Raw genomic sequence first — 21,929 nt, 5'->3', positions numbered from 1 at the left:
TTTGAGAAATTCTGAAAAGAAAAACAGCTGGTAGTGTGGTCTTCTGAGGTCTGCTGGCTTTGGGTTAGACCCACACTGTAGTCTTCATGGCTTGATTTTCACGCTTGGTGTGCACGTGAAGTTGACGGGCCCGGAAGCGGATGTAGAATCTGCTCCTGGACGAGATTGTGTTCTCAACGGGATTTAAAATTGGGTGGTCAATTACAGCCCGCCCAGCGTGAAATGCGCCATCCAGTTGGCCAGACAGTGCAAGCGGGGGTGAAACAAGTCTGGCACCGGGTCCACTGGTATCCCCCACAACTTTGGTAACTTCAATTAAACTTCCAGTGGAAAAACAGATAGGTCCTACAATATGGAAATGAATTTGTTGTTAATACTGCGGCTTTTCAGCAATGAACTGATCCCTGACTAAAACCTTCACTGACTCAATGTATTTGTATAGGGTAGCTCTGGGACAGGCCTTGAAAACCCACAGGTCCTTTTCAGTATCTGCCACTGATCCAACTAAACTCAATGGCAGCAGTGAGGAAGTTGTGGGTGGGGGAAGTGGGGAAAGAGTTGGGGAGAGGGTTCCCTTCATCTACTTACATCAGTTAAGAAAGAAAAAATAATGAATAAGCATTTCTCCAGGACTTCAATGCAATATTTAAACCAGATGGATTTTGATAAACCTGTCCACATAGCAGCAAAGTCCTGATGGTAGCAACAGCCTGGAGTAACAGGTCGTTCACATCAGAACTGAGGGGCTACCGTGCAGGTATATTACTTTAACATGCCAATGACTCAAGCACCTTTGACTGTACAACCACAAGTTGATGAATGTCACCTGCCAGCCCACTGGAGAACTCAACACCAGGGTGCAGATATCTACCAGCAAAGCAGAACAGATACATCCCAAAGGTGGATCTAAGGAGCATGTGTTTTCTTTAAAAACTGCCCAAACAAGTATCCAACTACTAGCATTCAAATTTACCAACTCAAATAATTTAGGTGCAATTGCTAACATCTATAAGAAGCTTTAAACATTTTGTATTTGCTGATCAGAGTGATAAGGTGTGGTGAAACAAACAGCAGTAAAGGTGTTTAGCTCTTTACCAAAGTGAATTTCAAGAATGAAATGATTTCAGGACATCCCAATGTACCTCATCACTTTTTGAGGGGTGGTCACTGCTATCATGTGGAGAATGTGCCAGCCAGCTAATTTGCACACAGAAAGCTCCCATAGACAGCAATGTTGGATCTTTAACATCCATCTGAGAGGGTAGATGTGGTCTCAGATTAACATCTCACCTGAACACTGGCACCACAGACAGGGCAGCACTCTCTCAGGACTGTGATGGGACTATAAGCCCACATCCCAACTCTCTGGAGTGGGACTTGAACCCATAACCAACTGAATGCCAGAGAGCAGAATGCTCCAATGTGGTAGACACCCATGCCATCTGCTCTACCTGCTATTGCAGCAGCTCTGGACTGCCTGGCTGAATTGGCACAGCTAGGGCTAATGGCCATGGGGTGGGGGGGGGGGGAGCAAATTGAGGGAGGCAGTGCTGAGGGCTGCAAACGAACTGTGGTGTTCCCTTTTGTAGGGGAAACTATTTTTAATTATGCAGGGATATGGTCATATTCCACATCGACTGCTGGGTCAGTTGAGACACCTCCAATGTCAAGCCTGCAGTATCTGTATGCTGGGTCATAATGAAGGCATGGGTCATAGGGAGTCTGACATTCAGAGAGCTCCCTGCCTTCAGCTCAATACCGCCCTCCCCCTCCCCAATTGGCAATTGTTTTGGCCATGGATTTGGCCACTGGCAATTGTTTTGGCCATGGATTTTCGAGGTCAATCTCTTTTGTAAACGACAATGTTCCCTATTGTTTGTACAGATAAAACAATTTTGTTAGAACTTTGGCACAGATATATAGGTGAGCCAGCTTAGAAAGCTAGGGCAATCAAAAGGAAATGTGGCAAAACTCAATATGACAGCAGCAAAATCACAAAGAAAATGAAAATGCTTGTGCTCCAGGGGTCTCTTATCCCGCCCTTGGATGACAATTTGATAAAAACGTACTGCCCACTTGCTTGTTTTGCCGATGTCATGAGTGCAAAATCACACAGGCAACATAAAATCTCGGTTAGTGAGATTTTAATGGCCTTAATTGGCCCTTTAGCTGTCAGCAGGCGTAGCTCTGACTCCCATGCATGCCTGCTGACCTCAATATTACATGCGTGCGTGATGACATCAGGATACATGCCCGATGTCATCTTGCGCAATTTTACATGCGTTCGGGTCAGGCACAAGCCCAACCTAGGAACGTGAAATTCAGGCCAATGTTTTCAATGGAAAATGTTGTGCAATTTGGGAACTCTCATCCACAGCATGGAGAAATATACCCCAGAATAGTAGCATCAGGAGCAATGATGAGGGGCAAATCACCAGGACTCACTCCATGAACTGGCAGGAGGAAGAATACAGGAAGAAGGAGAACATTACCAAAAAGAAGTGAGGATGAAGAGAGAAAATGGAATCATTGGGAACTCCATGCAGGTGGGGAAGATTAACTCTATGAAATGGGAAGGAGGGATGCTGGGAAATAATAAAATATAAATCGGATTTATCATTATTAATGTGCAATTGAAAGCAGTCTCTCCATTTCTTCTACCCCCAGCATCCTCCTCTTTATTCTGAGAAAAAACTTCCAGTGAATTTCCATCTACTCATTCTCTTTCCTGACTCCCCATCTTCCTTTCACCTTCCCACTTTGTATCATTTTCCAATTTGAAAGGGCGATGGAAAAAAGGTTTGGCTCGATGAACTATCAGCTATCTCTGCTGCTTGCCTTACAGATTCAACTCTCTGTTCCTCCACATGAGTTCTCACTACCAAAGGAATTGAATCTTTAAATTCTTCCAAAAGAATTACTTCCCTAAGAGCTGCATATGTCATCTCTATCTTTAATGCCCGTGTCCACCGGTCAAAATTACTTTGTTTTACTCTCTCAAACTCACATAAGTTTGCCAAGACTGTTTTCTCATATTCCTAAATTTCTCCCTGTATGCCTCAAGAACCAACTCATATGCACTGCCTCTTCTGTCAAAGAAGCATAAACCTCATGTGCTCTACCCACCAACCTGGATTGTAACAGCAATGTCCAGTTTTACTGTGGCCATTTCATCTGTTTAGCTAGCTTCTCAAATGAAATAAAGAATACTTCAACATCCCTTTCCTCAAACTTTGGAAGAGCTTGTACAATTTTAAACATCTACCCAGTGGGTTCTGATCTGGAAATAAGGCCTTCCTCACCTACTGGCATCTCTTTTTTAATTGCCTGCATTTTAAGCTGGAATTCTTTCTCTCTCTCTCTTTTCCTTTTTCCTCCATTTCTAACCTCACCATTTCTAATTCCCTTTCTTGTTTTCTTTCTCTCTCCTGCCTTTCTGCTTGTTCCCTTTGAAATGCTCCTTTTCTTTTTCTTTTTCTTTTTCTGCTGCCTTTAGTTCAATTTTTTTCATTTGCAGCTGAATTTGAGCCCATTCCAATGAGCCACCCCTTGGAGAACTCAGCCTCTCAGGTATCCCTTCCAATTTCAAATGCTGTGCTATACCTTCAATTATGTCTGATTTCCTCAGACCGGCAGGTAATCCTAATTGTAATTTAGCTGCCAATTCCATTAACTTAGTTTTATTTACTTTTTGTAAATCAACCAAAGTCATAACTTCAACTCCTAGACAAGATTTAACAATTGTCAAAGCCATGTTGCAGTCTCACTACTACCAAAAGAATCTCACACCCACTCCTGAATTCAAAATGCTTCTTGTACTCATAACCTTAAGATTCACCAACTCCTAACCAATCAAGGAATTTCAAATATATCCCTCAAATTGCCCCCAATTTTTGTTATGGCACAGCCGATGGTAAATGCTGAGTTGTTCAAATCCCAAAGGGAAACTTGAAACAACTGCCACAACTTGTTTTGCTGTTTGTTTAAGTTTCGAGATGTGGGCTTTGAATTCAGTAATGATAAGACCACCAAGTCTTCAGAGGTTTTTTATAAAACTAAATTAAACATTTATTAATAAAAGAAAAGATTGTAAGCACATACATATGTCTACCAATTATTGCTACAATAGTTTTTAAATCCATTAGTTAATCTAATTCTCAGTTACACAGTTACTGGGCAGAATTCAGCCCTTGGCTGGCGGGTGGGCCCCACCGCTTCCTGTGCGGGGAGTGGAGGAAATCCCCATCTGTCAAAGTGCACTCTTTTGCGCACTGCTCCCTCCTGTCTCAGCGAGATTCGTGAGAGGTAAGTAAAGTCTAAAAATAGATAAATATTAAAATTATTAACATGTCCCCCTCATGTGACAACATCACATGAGATTGGACATGTTAATAATAAACACATAAAATTTATTAATTTTTTAAAAATCGGACAGGAAACTTCATCCCGCCAGTGGATAAAGTTTCATTAATAATCTGCAGCCTGCTGGAGCTCGTGGCCTGCCTGCTAGCCTTAAGGTTGGCCAGGCAGGGTGTTTAATAAGGTTGATTAGCCTGTCAATGGCCTTAATTGGCCATTGACAGATCGGCAGGCAGCCAGCTGATTTCACTGTCTGCCCGCCTTCGTGAATATTTAAAGGGACCGGGATGATGTCGTGGGTTCCTCCCAACTTCATCCCGCATCATTTTCCCCTTGGCGAGCGGGCCCCACCCCCAAATCGTCGAGGGGAAAATCCTGACTATTAAGGCAACAGTAAGGCACATAGATTTTAAAGGGCCAGGCAAAGAAATGTGATACCCTGAACAAGTCGAATTCAAAGTGAATTCCCTTAACTTTAGTCCCTGGAGGCAACAGTTTGGTACATACAGGCTGCCGTCTCTTCGTAGTTGTTGTATCTTAAACTGCCTCCCTTACAGTCCTCTCTCCTTTATACATATGCTCCTCTTTGAATGCAAATTCCCATTTTTTCACTGTCTTTTGAACTTTACCTCTCTACTAATAAAAAACCTACCATTGTATCAATTCCACTAGTAACCTTTGGGAAAAATAAATAAACACACTATTTCTTACTACTTCTGCTGGCTATGTATACACTACATGCCCTCCTTTGACTTCAAGCCACTTTAGTTTGTTTAAAAATACAAATGATCCCTTTACACTTCACATTCTCAAACTCCCAATGTTTAGCTAATTAACATTTCAAACCTAACTTCTCTTCTTACATCAAAGCACCCAGACCTCTAATTCAATTAAGTCTCACACATACACAGACCCACACATAGACACATCCCACTATTACTCTATTTCACAATAAACTCCTATAACATTATGGAAATTATTATATCTTCCTGACACTTGCTACAACTATGAAAGGATGGCAAGGACCTTGAGAGAGTGGGTACTATCATCAGGAAGGATGATGATCAACGTCGGCCCTACCTGATTGGCGCCCCAGAGGGTACAGTCAGGAGAAACAAGAGGAGTCTCCTCATCCAGAGACTGCCGCTCCTACAGTACAGTGGAGAGACATTGAGGAAGAAACCCAGATGCCAGAACAAATTCCAAATCAGTAGAGTTAACCTGCTATGACAGAGCCTACCACTCCTCCAACAGTAGTGTGAATGAGATACGTAAGGCCTCCAGACTGCCTGAACCTATGAATTCAGAGACTTGAAGGGGGAAGGTGGGTAGTAATAATGATGTAAATACATGGGGCAAACAAGAATAACTTGAAATATGTTGGATAAAAATTAGGGGGAGGTTCTGGCACATGTAGGGTTAATGGAGGACCGAGTATAATATCATCCACACAGTAATGCAGTAATGTAAGAGAACACATGACCCTCACCTAGGGGTCAGTCTAGTGTTGGACAGAGCCGTATGCACAAGCAAGCATCAAGACGCCTCCTAGCTTGAACACATTACTCTAAATAAGTACATGGTTCTTGTAGTTATTAAATATAGTTAGCCTACTTAAGACTACGAAGGCTTCATTAAGACTTACCGAATGGTATCCAACACCCTACAACCAAAGAAGGCACATGGAATACTTTACTTTATTAGCCAAGTCCATAGAATATAAGAACAAGGAGGTTTTGTTGGAGCTATACAAAACACTAGTTAGACCATAATTTGAGTAATGTGTGCATTTCTGGTCACCTCATTACAGAATGGATGCAAATGCACTCGTGATGGTACAGAAGAGATTTATGAGGATGTTGCCAAGACTGGAAAATTGCAGCTATGAGGAAAGATTGGATAGGCAGTGGTTGTTTACCTTGGAATGGAGGAGGCTGAGGGGACATTTGATTGAGGTGTACGAGGTTGTGAGAGGGCCTGGATAGAGTGGATACGGAGGACCTATTTCCCTTAGGAGGAATGATCAGTGGCTAGGGGCAGAGATTTAAAGTGATTGGTAGAATTAGATGGGAGATGAGGAAAAACCTTTTCACCCAGGGCATGGTAGGAGTCTGGAACTCACTGCCTGAAAGTGTAGTAGAGGCAGAAACCCTCAGCTCATTTAAAAGGTGGCTGGATATGCACCTGAAGTCCCATAATCTCCAGGGCTATGGACCAAATGCTGGAAAATAGGATTAGGCTGAGGGGAGTCTCATATTTGGCTGGTGCAGACATGATGGGCAGAGTCACCTCCTGTGCTGTAAATGTTTCTACATTTTTCTAAATATCTGAAAAGGAGAAATGTGCAGGGATGTGGGGAGAGGGTGGGGGAGTGGAGGTATGTGAATTGCTCTTTGGGAGAGCCAGTACAGACATGATGGGCCAAATGGCCTTCTGTGCTATAATGATTCTATGAATCTATGAAACCCACAAAGAAGTTCCCATCCTGGCTATTTTCAATACTGCAAACGAAATGTTTAACATTGTATTAAGAAGTAACCCTTGCAGTGGCAAGAACAAAACTTAGACAGCAACAAAAATGAATGAAACAACAAAAAATATATAAAAAGCAATAGAGTTAGTGGAAAGGGGGTACAATTAACATAAAAGTAAAATGTTATAGTCACTTTTAAGAAGCCTCCCCCACCGTAAGGGCACCCAAACATTACCTTGTCTATTCATAAGAAACATATAAGATCAGTATATGATCAATTTTAAACAAGTAATGAGGCTTGCAAAGCCTCCAGTCGGCCCACTTTTCATCAATAAATGACATTGACAGTGAATTGCATCAGTCTGTGCAGTTAGTGTTGCAAACCATGTTCAGGGCTTTGAATTGTCCCCAATTATAAGTGAAGATGTGGCAAATTTCCCCTATTGTGTATTACTACTAGAGGAGTGTAGCTGGCCACCTTAACATCATTAGAGATGTTGCCTCATAATAAGTACAAGTAAATTCAAGAAATCCTTAAAATCAAAAATTATAAATATACTGTATATACCTACCAGAGGTATGATCTTTAACGTTTTCAATTTGGAAGCTTTTTTAAGTAAGTCACTGACCTCAAACCTGAAATAAAAATTGTACACTGTGATAAGACAACACACAGATAGAACTTGGCTGTTCATGTCTTGGTATCTGGTACCAATATTGGCATGTATGAATTAAAGAAAATAGATTCAGAAACTAATGGAATTTCTTCATTTCTATCCATGTAAAAAAAGACTAGAAAAATGTGAAGATCCAGATTTCTTTCATTCTCATCCATTCCATCAGAACAAATGTATTATGCACACTAGACTAGTGCAACATACACCACTATGACATTAGATTTGGATGTAGGCTATATGGACATAGATTCAATTTTCTCTATACCACTGCATTATCTTTATGGTCTAACACTGTATGAAGAGACAGAATTCATAAGTCATATAGCAAGTTCTACAATAATTAAACAAGTTCAAAGCAAGTGCAATACTTTGTCAGAACTTTCATGCTCAGGTATGGCATCAAACATGACAAAGATAAGTTGAAATTGGGTTTATATTTGTCTCCTTGCCTACATTACAATGGTGACTACACAACTATACTTAAAGCACTTGGCTGTAAAATAATGAGGGACATCCTGAGGTTCTGAAAGGTGCTACATAAGTGGAAACATTATATAGCATCTTTTAGCACCAGCAGATTGATGTATGCTCATAACCTTCATGAAGAGGAAGAAAATGGAGGTCATAACAAATAGTTATCAAAACGCTCCAAAGCTCATGGCTACAATCTATGCCTTGAGATATGGTGACAATGGGGACTTTTAAAAATATATTTGTACGCACTGCTTAGGGGTTTAAGAGGGAAATGAAATGTTCAATTTTTGCTCTGCTGCACCACCCAGCAAATAAAAAGCCTAACTCCAATTTAATTTTACTCTTTGTTAAGAATCCTACTATTCTTAACAGTCTTCTGATGATTCATTTGACTAATGCCTGATTACAGAGTTTCTTGAGAGGGACAGGGAGGGGAGTAGGATATGATTGCCAACCAAATAATTTGAAATGAATTTAGGTAGTGGTGAGGTGACTATAGTGCAGTTTCTTCACCTCTAGATTATGGGACAAAATCTTGTGGAGGCAGTGGGGGTCTTGGCCACCGATTGGAAAACTGGCGAGATCCCCCTGTTGCCTCTTTTTGGGAAGCCCCATTGCATCTTGTACCATTCAGGCACTTGACAGGTCAGCGTCAGACCTAACAATGGGGTCAAAGATCACTGGGTCGGAAGTCCCACATGCTGAAAGCTGCGAGGGGATTGTGGGAAAGTTGGGGAATGAGAGTTGGCAGAAAGGGCAGGGGCTGGCTCTCAGCGAGCTACCTCTTTCCCAATGCCAGGTCCCTCAAACAGGCACTGAGTGCCCTTGAATGATGGACATCTCCTGTGAGCCTGCAAGCAAACACGCCAGGGTTGTGCTCCCTGCATGGGGAGCCCCCTTCCCATTGCTGTGTTAATACCAATGGCCATGGGATGAAACTCTTCAGTGGACATTAATTGGCCACTTAATGGCCTCAATTCACAGAATCACAGAATTTTGATGGCAAAAAGGAGGCCATTTGGCCCATTGTGTCTGCACTGGCTATCCAAACCAGCATTATGACCTAGTGCCATTGCCCTGCTTTTTCCCCACACCCCTTCATGCGATTTGAATAGAAACAATCATCTAATGTCCTCTTGAATGCCTCGATTGAACCTGCCTCCACCATACTTCCAGGCAGTGCATTCTAGAGCTGAACCACTTGTTGTGTGAAAAAGTTTTTTGTCATGTCACATTTGCTTCTTTTGCAAATCATTTTATATCTGTGCCCTCTCGTTCTTGTTCCTTTTACAAGCGGGAACAGCTTCTCCCTATCTTCTCTGTACAGCCTCCTCATGATTTTGAACATCTCTATCAAATCTCCTCTTAGTCTTCTTTTCTCCAAGGAGTACAGTCCCAATCTCTCCAATCTATCTTCGTAACTGAAGTTTCTCATCCCTGGAACCATTCTTGTAAACCTCTTCTGCACTCTCTCCAATGTATCCACATCCTTCCTATGGTGTGGAGCCCAGAACTGTACATAATACTCCAGCTGAGGTCTAACGAGTGTCTGATATAAATTCACCTCCTTGCTCTTGTACTCTCTGCCCCTATTAATAAAGCCTAGGATACTATATGCTTTATTAACTGCTCTCTCCACCTGTACTGCCACCTTCAATGATTTATGCACATATATACCCAGGTGCTCCTGCACCCCCTTCAAAATTTCACCCCTTATTTTATATTGTCTGTCCATGTTCTTCCTACCAAACAGCACCACCTCACACTTCTCCACATTGAACTTCACCTGCCACCTATCTGCCCACTCCACCAATTTGTCTATGTCCTTTTGAAGTTCTACACTGTCCTCCTCGCAGTTTACAACACTCCCAAGCTTTGTATCATCTGCAAACTTTGAAATTGTCCCCTGCACACCAAGATCTAGATCATGAATATATATCAGGAAAAGCAAGGGTCCCAAAAGTGACCCCTGGGGAACTCCACTACAAACCTTCCTCCAGCCCGAAAAATATCCATTGACCATTACTCTCTGCTCCATATTTTTCAGCCAATTTTGTATCCACGTTGCTACTGTCCCTTTTATTCCATGAGCAATAACTTTTCTCACAAGTCTGTTGCATGGCACTGTATCAAATGCCTTTTGAAAGTCCATGTACACCACATCAACAGCATTACCCTCATCGATCTTATCTGCTTTTTTTTCAAAAAAGTCCAGCAAGTTAGGTAAACACAGTTTCCCCTTTAGAAATCCTTGCTGGCTCTTCCTTATCAACCCATGTTTATTCAGGTGACTATTAATTCTATCCCGAATAATTGTTTGTAGAATCTTGCCCACCACCGAAGTTAAACTGACAGGTCTGTAATTGCTGGGCTTATCTTTACAGCATCTTTTGAACAAGGGCATAATGTTTGCAATTCTCCAGTCCTCTGGCACCTCTCATGAGTCTAGGAAAGACTGAAAAATTATGGCCAGTGCCCATGCAATTTCCACTCTCACTTCCTTCAATATCCTTGGATGCATCCCATCCAGTCCTGGTGCCTTGTCAACTTTAAGTACCCAGAGTCTATTCAACACTTGCTCCTTATCAATTTTAAATCCTTCTAGTGACAGAGTTTCCTCATCTGTCACCATGGCCTGGGTAGCATCTACCTCCTTAGTAAAGATGGATGCAAAGTATTCATTTAATACTTCAGCCATGGCCCCTTCGTCCATGTGTAAATTCCCTTTTAAGTCCAAAATTGGCCCAACTCCTCCGTTTACCACCCTTTTATTATTTATATGCCTATAGAAGACTTTGGGATTCCCCTTTATGCTGGCTGCCAGTCTTTTCTCATAATCACTCTTCACTTCTCTAATTTGCTTTCTCACCACCCCTTGGGTCCTTCTGTATCCTTCTTGGTTCTCAGTTGTATTTTCCACCTGACACCTGTCATAAACACAAATTTTCTTTCTAACTTAATTTCTATCCCCTTTTTCATCCAGGGAACTCTGGATTTGTTTGCCTTACCTTTCCCTTTTGACAGAATATACCTTGACTGTGCCTGAGCCAATTCTGTTTTGAATGTAGCCCATTGTTCAGTTACCGATTTTTCCCACGAATCTTTCATTCCAGTCTATCTGGCTCAGCTCCATTCTTTCCCCATGAAAATCAGCTATCATCCAGTTAATTATTCTTAATCTGAGTTGCCTATCGTCATTTTCTATCATCATCCTAAAATGTACAATACAATGATCCCTGTCTCTTAAATGTTCCCCCACTGACACTTGATCAACTTGGCCCATCTCATTTTCAAGAACCAGGTCCAAGTTTGTCTTTTCTTGTTGGATTGGGCACAAATATGTTGTAGAAAATTTTCCTGAACACAATCTAGGAACATTTTCCCCCTCTCCACCCTTTACACTACCACTCTCCCAGTCTACGTGCGGATAATTAAAGTCATCCATTCTAACTACTCTATAATGCTTGCAACTCTCTGTAATTTCCTAGCAGATTTGTTCTTCTATGTCCCTCCCACTGGTTGGCAGTCTATAGACTACAGTGAGCAATATAATTGCACCCTTTTTGTTCCTTAGCTCTAGCCAAATTGATTCTGTCCTTGAACCCTTTGGGGCATCCTCTTTCTTCAGCAATGCTCTACCTAACCAATACCACCACCTCTCCCCCTTCCCTTCATTTCCTATCTTTTCTGAACACCTTGTAACCGGGATATATTTAATGCGAAGTTCTGCCCTTCTTTGAGCCAGGTCTCTGTTATCGCCACAACATCACATTTCCACATGGCAATCTGCGCCTGTAACTCCCCAATCTTATTTACTGTACTCTGTGCATTCACATATATGCATAGTAACCCTGAATTAGATTTTGTTATATTTTCCCTCAGCCTGACTTCACCTATTAACTTATTATTCTCTATACTCATGCTATCTGTCCCTCCCAGTATTTTGTGCACTCTGGTATTCCTCTCTAATATTTTCTCTTGGTTCCCACACCCCTGCTAGGTTGGCTTAAAGCCCTCCCAACAGCACTAGCAAAATGGCCTGCAAGGAACTCAGTCCCTTCTCTGTTCAGGTGCAACCCATCTGGCTTATACAGGTGCCATCTCCCCCAGAGCCAGTCCCAGGAATTTAAAGCCCTCCCTCCTGCACCACCTTTCCAGCCACGCATTCATATGCCTTATCCTCCTATTTATGTACTCACTGGCACGCCATAGTGGCTAGGAGCAATCTGGTGATTACTACATTTGAGATCTGCTTGCTAATTTTCTACCTAGCTCCCTAAATTCTGATTGCAGGGCCACATCCCTCTTCCTAAGTCATTGGTACCAATGTGGACCACGGCCTCTGGCTGTTCACACTCCCCCAGAAGAATGTCCTTCAGCCACTCTGTGACATCCTTGTTAGCTGGGTGGGAAGGGCATCCATCCTTAATTGGATGGAGGTGGGAAGGTGGTGGGATCCCCACCCACCCATCTTCTGGCTGATTAAATGTTCCACTGCCATCAAACTTGTCACAGGGGAGGGTACAAGATCTCATCCGTGGTGTGATTAATTAGCCTGTAATTTTCATGTTTAATGTCGAATATTTTATCTAGCTACATTAGCTGTATAACAGATTGGTGACATACAAAGTCAAATCCCCTGCATGAAGAAGGAGATAATCTAAGAAGACTATGGATCAATAAGGAATTTCTTCATTCAGTGGATAATGGTTATGAATAGATTGAAAAGACATTGAAAATTTTCCGCTCTAAAGCCCTTCTCCTCTCCACTTCTCCCTCCTCCACTAAGACACTCAACCTACCTGTTTGACCAAGCTTTTATTTGACATATGTTCCTATAAAGTGCAATGGTATGTTTTTGGTCACCTGTCCTTATGTGTCTTATTGTCAAATTTTATTTGACAACGTTCCTAATGAAATGCAATGGCGTGTTTTTCTACATTTAAGGCACAATATAAACACAAGTTGTGGTTGTTAAGCAGCCATGGTGGCTGCCTCACCAGTTTTTCAAATTGCTGCCAACTGAAAGCAGCAGCACAGTGACTGTTTGCTTCTATATGCTCTAATGCATATTGCAACACCCGGATAACAATTTTCTAAACCTGCTTTGACTTACGAAAACAAAATAAAACAGCAATGTGGCAATTCTATTTTAAACTGAGAGAAAGTGTTTTGATGTTACTACATGCATTTGTTGAATTTTGGTGACACCAAACAGCCTAGGGGTTACCATTGGCCAGAAACTGAACTGGACCAGCCTGATAAATACTGTGGCTACAAGAGCAGGTGGCAGATCAAAGGTTGGGAATTCTGTAGTGATTAACTCACCTCCTGACTCCCTAAAGCTGTCCACTATCTACAAAGAACAAGTCAGGAACGTGATGGAATACTCTCCACTTGCCTGGATGAATGCAGCTCCAAGAACACTCAAGAAGCTTGACACCATCCAGACAAAGCAGACAGCTTGATTGGCACCCCATCTACCACCTTCAGCATTCACTCCCTCCACCACCGATGCACAGTGGAGGCAGTGTGTACCATGTACAAGATGCTCAGCAGTAATTCACCAAGGCTCCTCCATCAACACCTTCCAAACTCACAACCTCTACCACTGAGAGGGGCAAAGGGAGCAGCTACATGGGATCACCACCACCTACAAGTTCCCCTCCAAGCCACACACTATTCTGACTTGGAACTATATCATCATTCCTTCACTGTCACTGGGTCAAAATCCTAGAACTCCCTTCGTAACAGCACTGTGGGTGTACCTACATCACATGGATTGCAACAGTTCAAGCAAGTGGCTCACCACCACCTTCTCAAAAGCAATTAGGGATGGGCAATAAATGCTGGCCTAGCCAGCAATGCCCTCTTCCCATGAAAGAATAAAAAACACAAATTGGCACAGACAGCCACCTTAATTGTGTCAGAGTGTCCAATGCTTGAAATGAATGAAGTTCCACATAAAGATGTCCTTAAACAAGCATATCAAAAAACAACTGGCTTGAATCTTATAAAAGCAACACTTTTCAAAAGAATACACAAAATGTCAATACAAACAGATTTCTAAAAGTTATTTGTTTTCATGTCTGGGGGAAAAATGTGAAACCATATTCACAAAGTACAGATTATTTTGACTATAAATGAACAATATAAATGAACAATTAAAGCCTAAATAAATACCCTTTTTAATAAAGGACATTAATGGTCAAGATGGCAAAACAGCAAAAATGTCTGCAAACTAATTAGTGATTTAGCGATATATTGGTAACAATATTTTAAAAGAAAAACCACAAGTCAATAAAAGTGATGTTGTGCGACACCTTTTTGTGTGATACTTATAATTCATCAGCTTAAATTACTCCTATCTCTAGCACCACCTGTAAATATATCTGCAACCAACTGCACATCATTTTACTATTATACCACTTAGAATATTATTGTGCTCAATGTCTCTCCAGACACAACACCAATTTGGAAGAAAAAATCAATACTTGAAAGATTAGATATTCAAATGAAGTACATATGGAAATTTATTATTTACATGACAAACCTTATTGAAATCCTAGTAGCAACTGTTCTGGCACCTAAAATAAGCATCAATGTGATGTTGAGTTATTTAACAAATTCCTTTCTGCTACTTACGTGACATATTTTAAGATGGCTTTGCAGTGAGAGTCCTCTTGTAGTTCTGAAGGATGTGTGCTGGCATGGGTTTTGGGCCACATGTACAGTGAGCCACTGAGACCACTTAGGATGAAAGCCTGTGAATTTACCTTAGAAATCAGCTCATTAATGGCTTCCTTAAATCCTGCTTTAATTCCTCCTTCTGAATTCAATGGAGAAAAGGGAAAAATATGTTACAAATGCTGTTGATGTCAACATTAATACTTACAGCTTAAGTCTTTCATTATACTTCTCTAATTAATAAACCATCATCCTAATATAACTAAGTTAGAAATTTGATTTTTTGAAAAAATTACAAACTTACCAAACTAAATGCTGTGCTGCTGCAGCAAAATTTGACAAGTATTACACAAAAGATCTCTATTTATATTCAAATACTTAATCTGTAGTTGTCAACCTGTACAAAGATTCAAAATTTTACAGAGTTAAAGGGAATCCAGGAGCATTCATACTGATGTTTCAGGGAAGATTTGTGACTAATGTTTCAATACACTAGGGTTCTTTAGCTTCAAAAAGAGGCATTTCTGTGGGTGTCTTGTAGCGAAGTTAAGATACTTAACACAAATATGAGAACTAGAAAAATGCTTTTATATACTCAAAAGTAGCAAGACCGTGGGTTGAGAATCGGTCATGATTCACGTTTATTGAGAGCAAATTAAACAGATGTATCTGTAAGAGCTTTTTGACATAGATGGTACATTACTGCACAGAACATTTGTCATCACCACACTCCTGTACTACAGTGACTCCTGGACTATATATCAGCAGCACACAAGAGCACTAGAGAAATCCATCAACGAAGCCTCTGCCCTTGAAGCCAGCTCCACATGCGTTCATGCAAAACTGCTGCAAAATCAACGACAATAGACAGGATATTTTGTCTGGATGGCTGAAAAGCGTCTCCCCCGCCACGTTCCGTTTTCTCAACTCTCAGATGGCCAGTTTCCCAGGCGAGGACAAAGAAAACACTTTAAAGCCACACTGAATTTCTCCCTGAAGCGCAGCAGTATTGATATTAATGACTGGGAGGAACTTTCTACTAATTGTTCAAAATGGCAATAATTTTTCCATCAAGCTACAGATGTGCCCTTTTGAGTCACAGCATCTTAAGGGTGAGGCAGAACGGCAGCAGAGAAGGTTCAAAAAAAAAGGAAGCAAATTCTGCCCTCCGGATTCCACTACCTCGTGGGACGTCCTGCTCCACGTGCCCAAAGATCTGTGGTTTGAGAATCGGCCAGTTCAGCACATGACAGAAACTCACACCCCTGAGTAAATGTCATCCTGGAATTGGGGTACAGGCGACGATGAGTCGACGACATAGAAGTAAATCAGCAGGCTAGCAGGGAGGATATATTCATTTAAGAAATAGCAGCAAAAAGCAGATAATTTGGAAGGAGAAGAAAGGGAACAAAGAGCCAGTGATAAAAGTATGCTTTTCTGTCATTGGCTTTTATAATTCCTAGCAGTCAGGTTTCAAATGTAGGCTAGTAGGTTTATTAAGGACAAAATGATAGACAGACATATTCCATCATTGAATTAGGAGATGGGACAGCATACTTGAAATGTTAATGGATACAGCTTCTCTCAGACTATCATTTCTAGTTGTCATTATTTATGAACACAGTCTAAAGAAAAAAAACTGAAAGGAATCAACTGGAAGCATTAGCCCAGTTGCTTTCTCCCCTCAAGTCAGAAGTTCATGGGTTCATATTCCATGCCAAGACTTCAGCACATAATATAGGCTGCTATTTTAGTGCAGTACAGCAGGTGTGCTACAGTGCTGCAGATGCCATCTTTTGGGTGAGACGTTAACCTAAAGCATCGCACTTCTCTTAGGCAAACACGTAACAGACATTAATGCATGGCTCAAAGGGGAGCAGGAGATTTTTTTTGATGTCCTGGCCAACATTTATTCTTCAGCCAGGTCATCTATCTCATTGCTGTTTATGGGACCTTGCTGTGCACATATTGGCTACTGTGTTTCTCTACATTGCACAGTGACTACCCTTCAAAAGTACTTCATTGCCTGTGAATTGCTTTGGGCATCTAAGGACATGCAAGGCACCAAATAAATATTTCAGTACTTTGAAAAAGGTTTTTTTCAAAGGAAGGTTAGGGTTAAAAATGAGGTCAAGTATGTTTTTCCCTCTTGTTGGTTGCCTCACCACCTGCCACAAACCCAGTCTAGTATCCATGTCCTTTAGGACTCGGCCAGCTCGGTCTTTACCAGTGCTACTGAGCCACTCTTGGTGATGGACATTGAAGACCCCACCCAGAGTAAGTTCTGCACCCTTGCCACCCTCAGTGCTTCCTCCAAATGGTTTCAACATGGAGGAGCACTGATTCATCAACTGAGGGAGGGCAGTATGTGATAAGCAGCAGGAGGTTGCCTTACCCATGTTTGACCTGATGCCATGAGACTTAATGGGGTTCAGAGTCAATGTTGTGAACTCCCAGGGCAACTCACTCCCAACCGTATACCACTGTACCGCCACCTCTGCTGGGTCTATCCTGCCGGTAGGACAGGACATGGGCGGTGATGGTGGTGTTCTTGACATTATCTGTAAGGTATGGTTCCGTGAGTATGACTATGTCAGGCTGTTGTTTGACTAGCCTGTGAGAAAGATCTCCCAATTTTGGCACAAGCCCCTAGATGTTAACAAGGAGGACTTGGCAGGGCCGACATGGCTGAGTTTGCCATTTCCAGTGCCTAGGTTGATGCCAGGTGGTCCATCTAGTTTCATTCCTTTTAGACTTTTTAACTAGACCATTACAGAGGGAAATTAAGAGTCAAGAGTCAACCACATTGCTGTGGGTCTGGAGTCAGGTGTAGATTTCCTTCCCTAAGGGGCATTAGTGAACCAGATGGTTCAATGACAATCGACAATGGTTTCATGGTCATCATTAGACTTTTAATTCCAGGTTTTTATTGAATTCTAATTCCACCGGCTGCCTTGGTGTGGTTTGAATGCGGATCCCTAGAGCATTACCCTGGGTCTCTGGATTACTAGTCTGGTGACAATACCATTACGCCATCACCTCCTGGCATTGCATCGACACTGAAATGCATATATGATGTTTCTCAATTAGGGAGATGGTGGCACAGTGGTATTGTCGCTGGACTAATAATCCAGAGACCGAGACTAATATCTGAGAGTATGGGTTCAAATCCCACCATGGCAGCTGATGGAATTTGAATTCAGTTAATAAATCTGAAAGTGAAAGCTAATCTCAGTCATGGTGACCATGAAATTATCATTGATTGTCATAAAAAAAATCTATCCTTTAGGGAAGCAAATCTGCCATCCTTACTTGGTCTGGCCTACAGGTGACTCCAGATCCACAGCAACGTGGTTGACTCTTAACTGTCCTCTGAAATGGTCTCACAAGCCATTCAGTTCAAGGGCAATTAGGGATGGGCAACAAATGCTGGCCTTGCCAGTGACACTCACATCCCATGAAAGAATTTTTAAATAATTGTGTTATAGGTAGAATATCTTTTTGGACTGATGGCTGCATCCTATTAGTGGAAATTACCACTCACATAGCCACTGCCTAGTGGCAGCATGAAGCAGCTTGCTTAGTCTGTTCAAAGTTTTGAAATACTTGGCCTTTCCAGGGTAATTTGAGGTAGATCAGGCACTTTTTAGGTCCAAACGTAGTGACCTTTGACCCGTTCATGAAACTCAGGTTCTGGAAGGGTCCCAGCAGCTTGGAAAACAGCATTTGTAACACCTTTATTCTAGAATGCAGGGAGACAGAAAGCAGGGAACAATAGGCTAGTTGGCCTAACATATGCCATAGGGAAATTACTAGAATCCATTATTATGGAAGTTATAGCAGTGTTCTTAGAGAATCCAAATGGAATCAGGCAGAGTCAACATGGTTTTGCGAAAGGGAAATCGTGATTAACAAAGTTATTAGAGCTCTTTTAGGAAGTAACAGGTAAGGTGGATGAAGGGGAACCTGTAGGTATGATATACTTGAATTTACAAAAGGCGTGTGATGTGGTGCCACATCAAAGGTTACTACACAAAATAAGAGCTCATAGTGTATTATCAGCATGGATAAACAATTGGTTAGCTAACAGGAAGCAGAGAGTTGGTATCAATGAGTCATTTTCAGGTTAGAGTCATAAAGTTATACAGCACAAAAACAAGTCCTTTGGCTCATTGTGACCATGCCATCAAGCACCTATCTATTCTAATCCCATTTTCTAGCACTTGTCCCGTAGCCCTGTATGTTACGGCATTTCAACTGCTCATCTAAATACATCTTAAATGTTGTGAGGGTTCCTGCCTCTACCACCTGTTAGGCAGTATGTTCCAGATTCCAACTACCTTCTGGGTGAAAACATTTTTCCTCAAGTCCCCTCTAAGCCTCCTGCCCCTTACCTTAAATCTATGCCTCCTGGTTATTGACACTTCCGCTAAGGGGAAAAGTTGTTTCCTATCTACCCTTTCTATGCCCCTCATAATTTTGTATAGCTTATCAGAACCCCGCCCCCCCCAGCCTTCTCTGCTCCAAGGAAAACAACCCTAGCCTATCCCGTCTCTCTTCATAGCTGCAATGCTCCAGCCCGGGCAACATCCTGGTGAATCTCCTCTGCGCTCTCTCCAGTGTAATCACATCCTTCCTACAGTGTGGCGACCAGAACTGAGAACAGTACTCCAGCTGTGACCTAACAAGCGTTTTATACAGCTCCAACATAACTTCCCTGCTCTTATATTATATGCTTCGGTAATAAAGGCAAGTATCTCATATGCCTTCTTAACCACCTTATCTACCTCTGCTGCTGCCTTCAGGGATCGATGGACATGTACACCAAGATCCCTCTGATCCTCTGCACTTCCTCGGGTCCTACCATTCATTGTGTATTCCTTTGTTAAAATGCATCACTTCACACTTCTCAGGATTAAATTCCATTTGCCACTGCTGTGCCCATCTTACCAGCCCATCTATATCGTCCTGTAATCTAAGGCTTTCCTCCTCACTATTTACGATACCACCAATTTTCACGTCATCTGCGAACTTACTGATCATACCTCCTACATTCACATCTAAATCATTAATGTACACTACAAACAGGAAAGGTCCCAGCACTGATCCCTGTGGTACACCACTCCTCACATGCTTCCAATCGCAAAAACAGCCTTCAACCATCACCCTCTGCCTCTTGCCACTAAGCCAAATTTGGATCCAATTTGCCAAATTGCCCTGGATCCCATGGGCTCTTACCTTCTTGACCATTCTCCCATGCAGGACCTTGTCAAAAGCCTTACTGAAGTCAGTCCACGTAGACTACATCAACTGCACTACCCCCATCCACACAACTAGTCACCTCCTCGAAAAATTCAACCAAATTCTTTAGACATAATTTCCCTCTGACAAAAAAACTATGCCGACAATCCCTGATTAATCCCTGTCTCTTCAAGTGGAGATTAAACCTGTCCCTCAGAACTTTTTCCACTAGGTTCCCTACCACTGATGTTAGACTCACTGGCCTGACCTGATTTATCCCTACAACCCTTCTTGAATAATGGTACCACATTCGCTGTCCTCTGGCACCTCTCCTGTGGCCAGAGAGAATTTTTAAACTACTGTCAGGGCCCCTACAATCTCCTCCCTTGCCTCACATAGCAGCCTGGGATACATCTCATCTGGGCCTGGGGATTTATCCACTTTTAAGCCTGCTAAAACTGTTAATACCTCCTCCCTTTTAATGCTAATTTGTTCACACATATCACAGTCCCCCTGCCTGAATTCTGCACCTACATCTTCATTCTATATCGTGAACACAGATGAAAAGTAATCAATCAAAACCTCACCCACGTCCTCCAACTCCACGTACAGATTACCACTTTGGTCCCTAATGGACCCTATTCTTTCCCTGGTTATCCTCTTGCCCTTAATATATTTATAAAATGCCTTGGGATTTTCCTTTATCTTGCCCGCCAGTGTTTTTTCATGACCCCTCTTTGCACTCCTAATTACTTTTTTAAGTACCCTCTACTCTTTCTACACTTCTCTGGGGTTTCTGCTGTTTTCAGCCCTCTGTATCTGCTATAAGCCTCCTTTTTTTGCCTTTATTCAATTCTCTATATCCCTAGACATCCAGGATTCCCAGGCTTGTTGGTCCTACCCTTCACTTTTATGGGAACATGTTGGCCCTGGGCTCTCACTATTTCCTTTTTGAATGACCCCACTCTGCTCAGTGAAATACCACTCTTTACAGCGCCGCTCTGCTCAGTGAACTCTCCCTCTTTATAGCCCCGCTCTGCTCACTGAATTCTCGTTATTTACAGCTGTGCTCTGTTCATTGAACTCGCGCTGTAGCTAGAGGAGTGCCATAGGAATCAGTGCTGGGCCTCAGTTATTTGCAATCAACATCAATGGGTGGAATTCTCCCATGGTCCCATTGGCAGGTTCAATGGCAGGTGGTGGGAGAATTCCACGGGAGGTCCAAAAAATCGGTTTCCTAACGGTGGGATTTTCTGATACTGCCCGCCATGATGGATCGAGATTCCCATTAGAGGCCAGTATGAAACCGATTTGCATCCCGCTAATGGGATGCAGATGAAGGCCTTACCTGAATCTCGCCCCCACGCCCGATTCTCCATGACGCCAGCAGGAAAACACGCTAGCCCAGAACACGTCAGGACCAACATGGCATGCAAAAGTCAGGACTTACCTTAACAAGGCCTTTGGTAGTTCGAGGACACTCGAGAAGAAGATGGAGGCCTCCATCCCTGGATCCTGGAGCACCACATGCAGCACAGAGCGGGTGGGGCTTCATCCACGTGGGTCTTCTACGAAGCTGCTTCCAGGAGGTGGGAGTTCTCCACACAGCAACCTTGCTCAACCTTCAAACCTTCTTCCAGGGACTTGACAATGAGATTGGGTCCTTGATCTGCAGGTGGAAGGCAGCAGGAGGTACTGTTGGGTGGTGAGGATCTGTGGAGTGGGGTGTTGGTGTTAAAGGAGGTTAGGAGAGGACTGTTGAGGTAGTGGTGGTGGGGTGAATATGTAGAGCAGTGTATTGGCAGTTGAGGTATTTGGAAAGAGTATTACAGGAGTGTAGCAAGGTGGCAGAGGGAATGGAGGGGGTGGGTGGGAAAGCCGTGTTGTTTGCCAGATGGGGTAGGGGGGCAGTGGCGTTGTGGTATTGTCACTGGACTGGTATTCCAGAGACCCGGGATAATGCTCCGGGACCTGGGTTCGAATCCCACCATGAGCAGATGGTGAAATTTGAATTCAAT

The 21,929-nt window shown here is 42.5% G+C and overlaps 1 non-coding gene across 1 annotated transcript; it reads right to left on the bottom strand.

Annotated features, from left to right (window-relative positions):
• Positions 1 to 670: 670 nt before the first annotated feature.
• Positions 671 to 920, bottom strand: LOC121277537. Its single transcript, XR_005942908.1, has one exon. It is a non-coding gene; the product is annotated as a small nucleolar RNA SNORA53 (small nucleolar RNA).
• Positions 921 to 21,929: the final 21,009 nt, after the last annotated feature.

Source organism: Carcharodon carcharias, chromosome 4 (genome assembly GCF_017639515.1).
Source record: "Carcharodon carcharias isolate sCarCar2 chromosome 4, sCarCar2.pri, whole genome shotgun sequence".
NCBI lineage: Eukaryota > Metazoa > Chordata > Chondrichthyes > Lamniformes > Lamnidae > Carcharodon > Carcharodon carcharias.
This window is presented reverse-complemented; position numbering and strand designations above follow the sequence as displayed.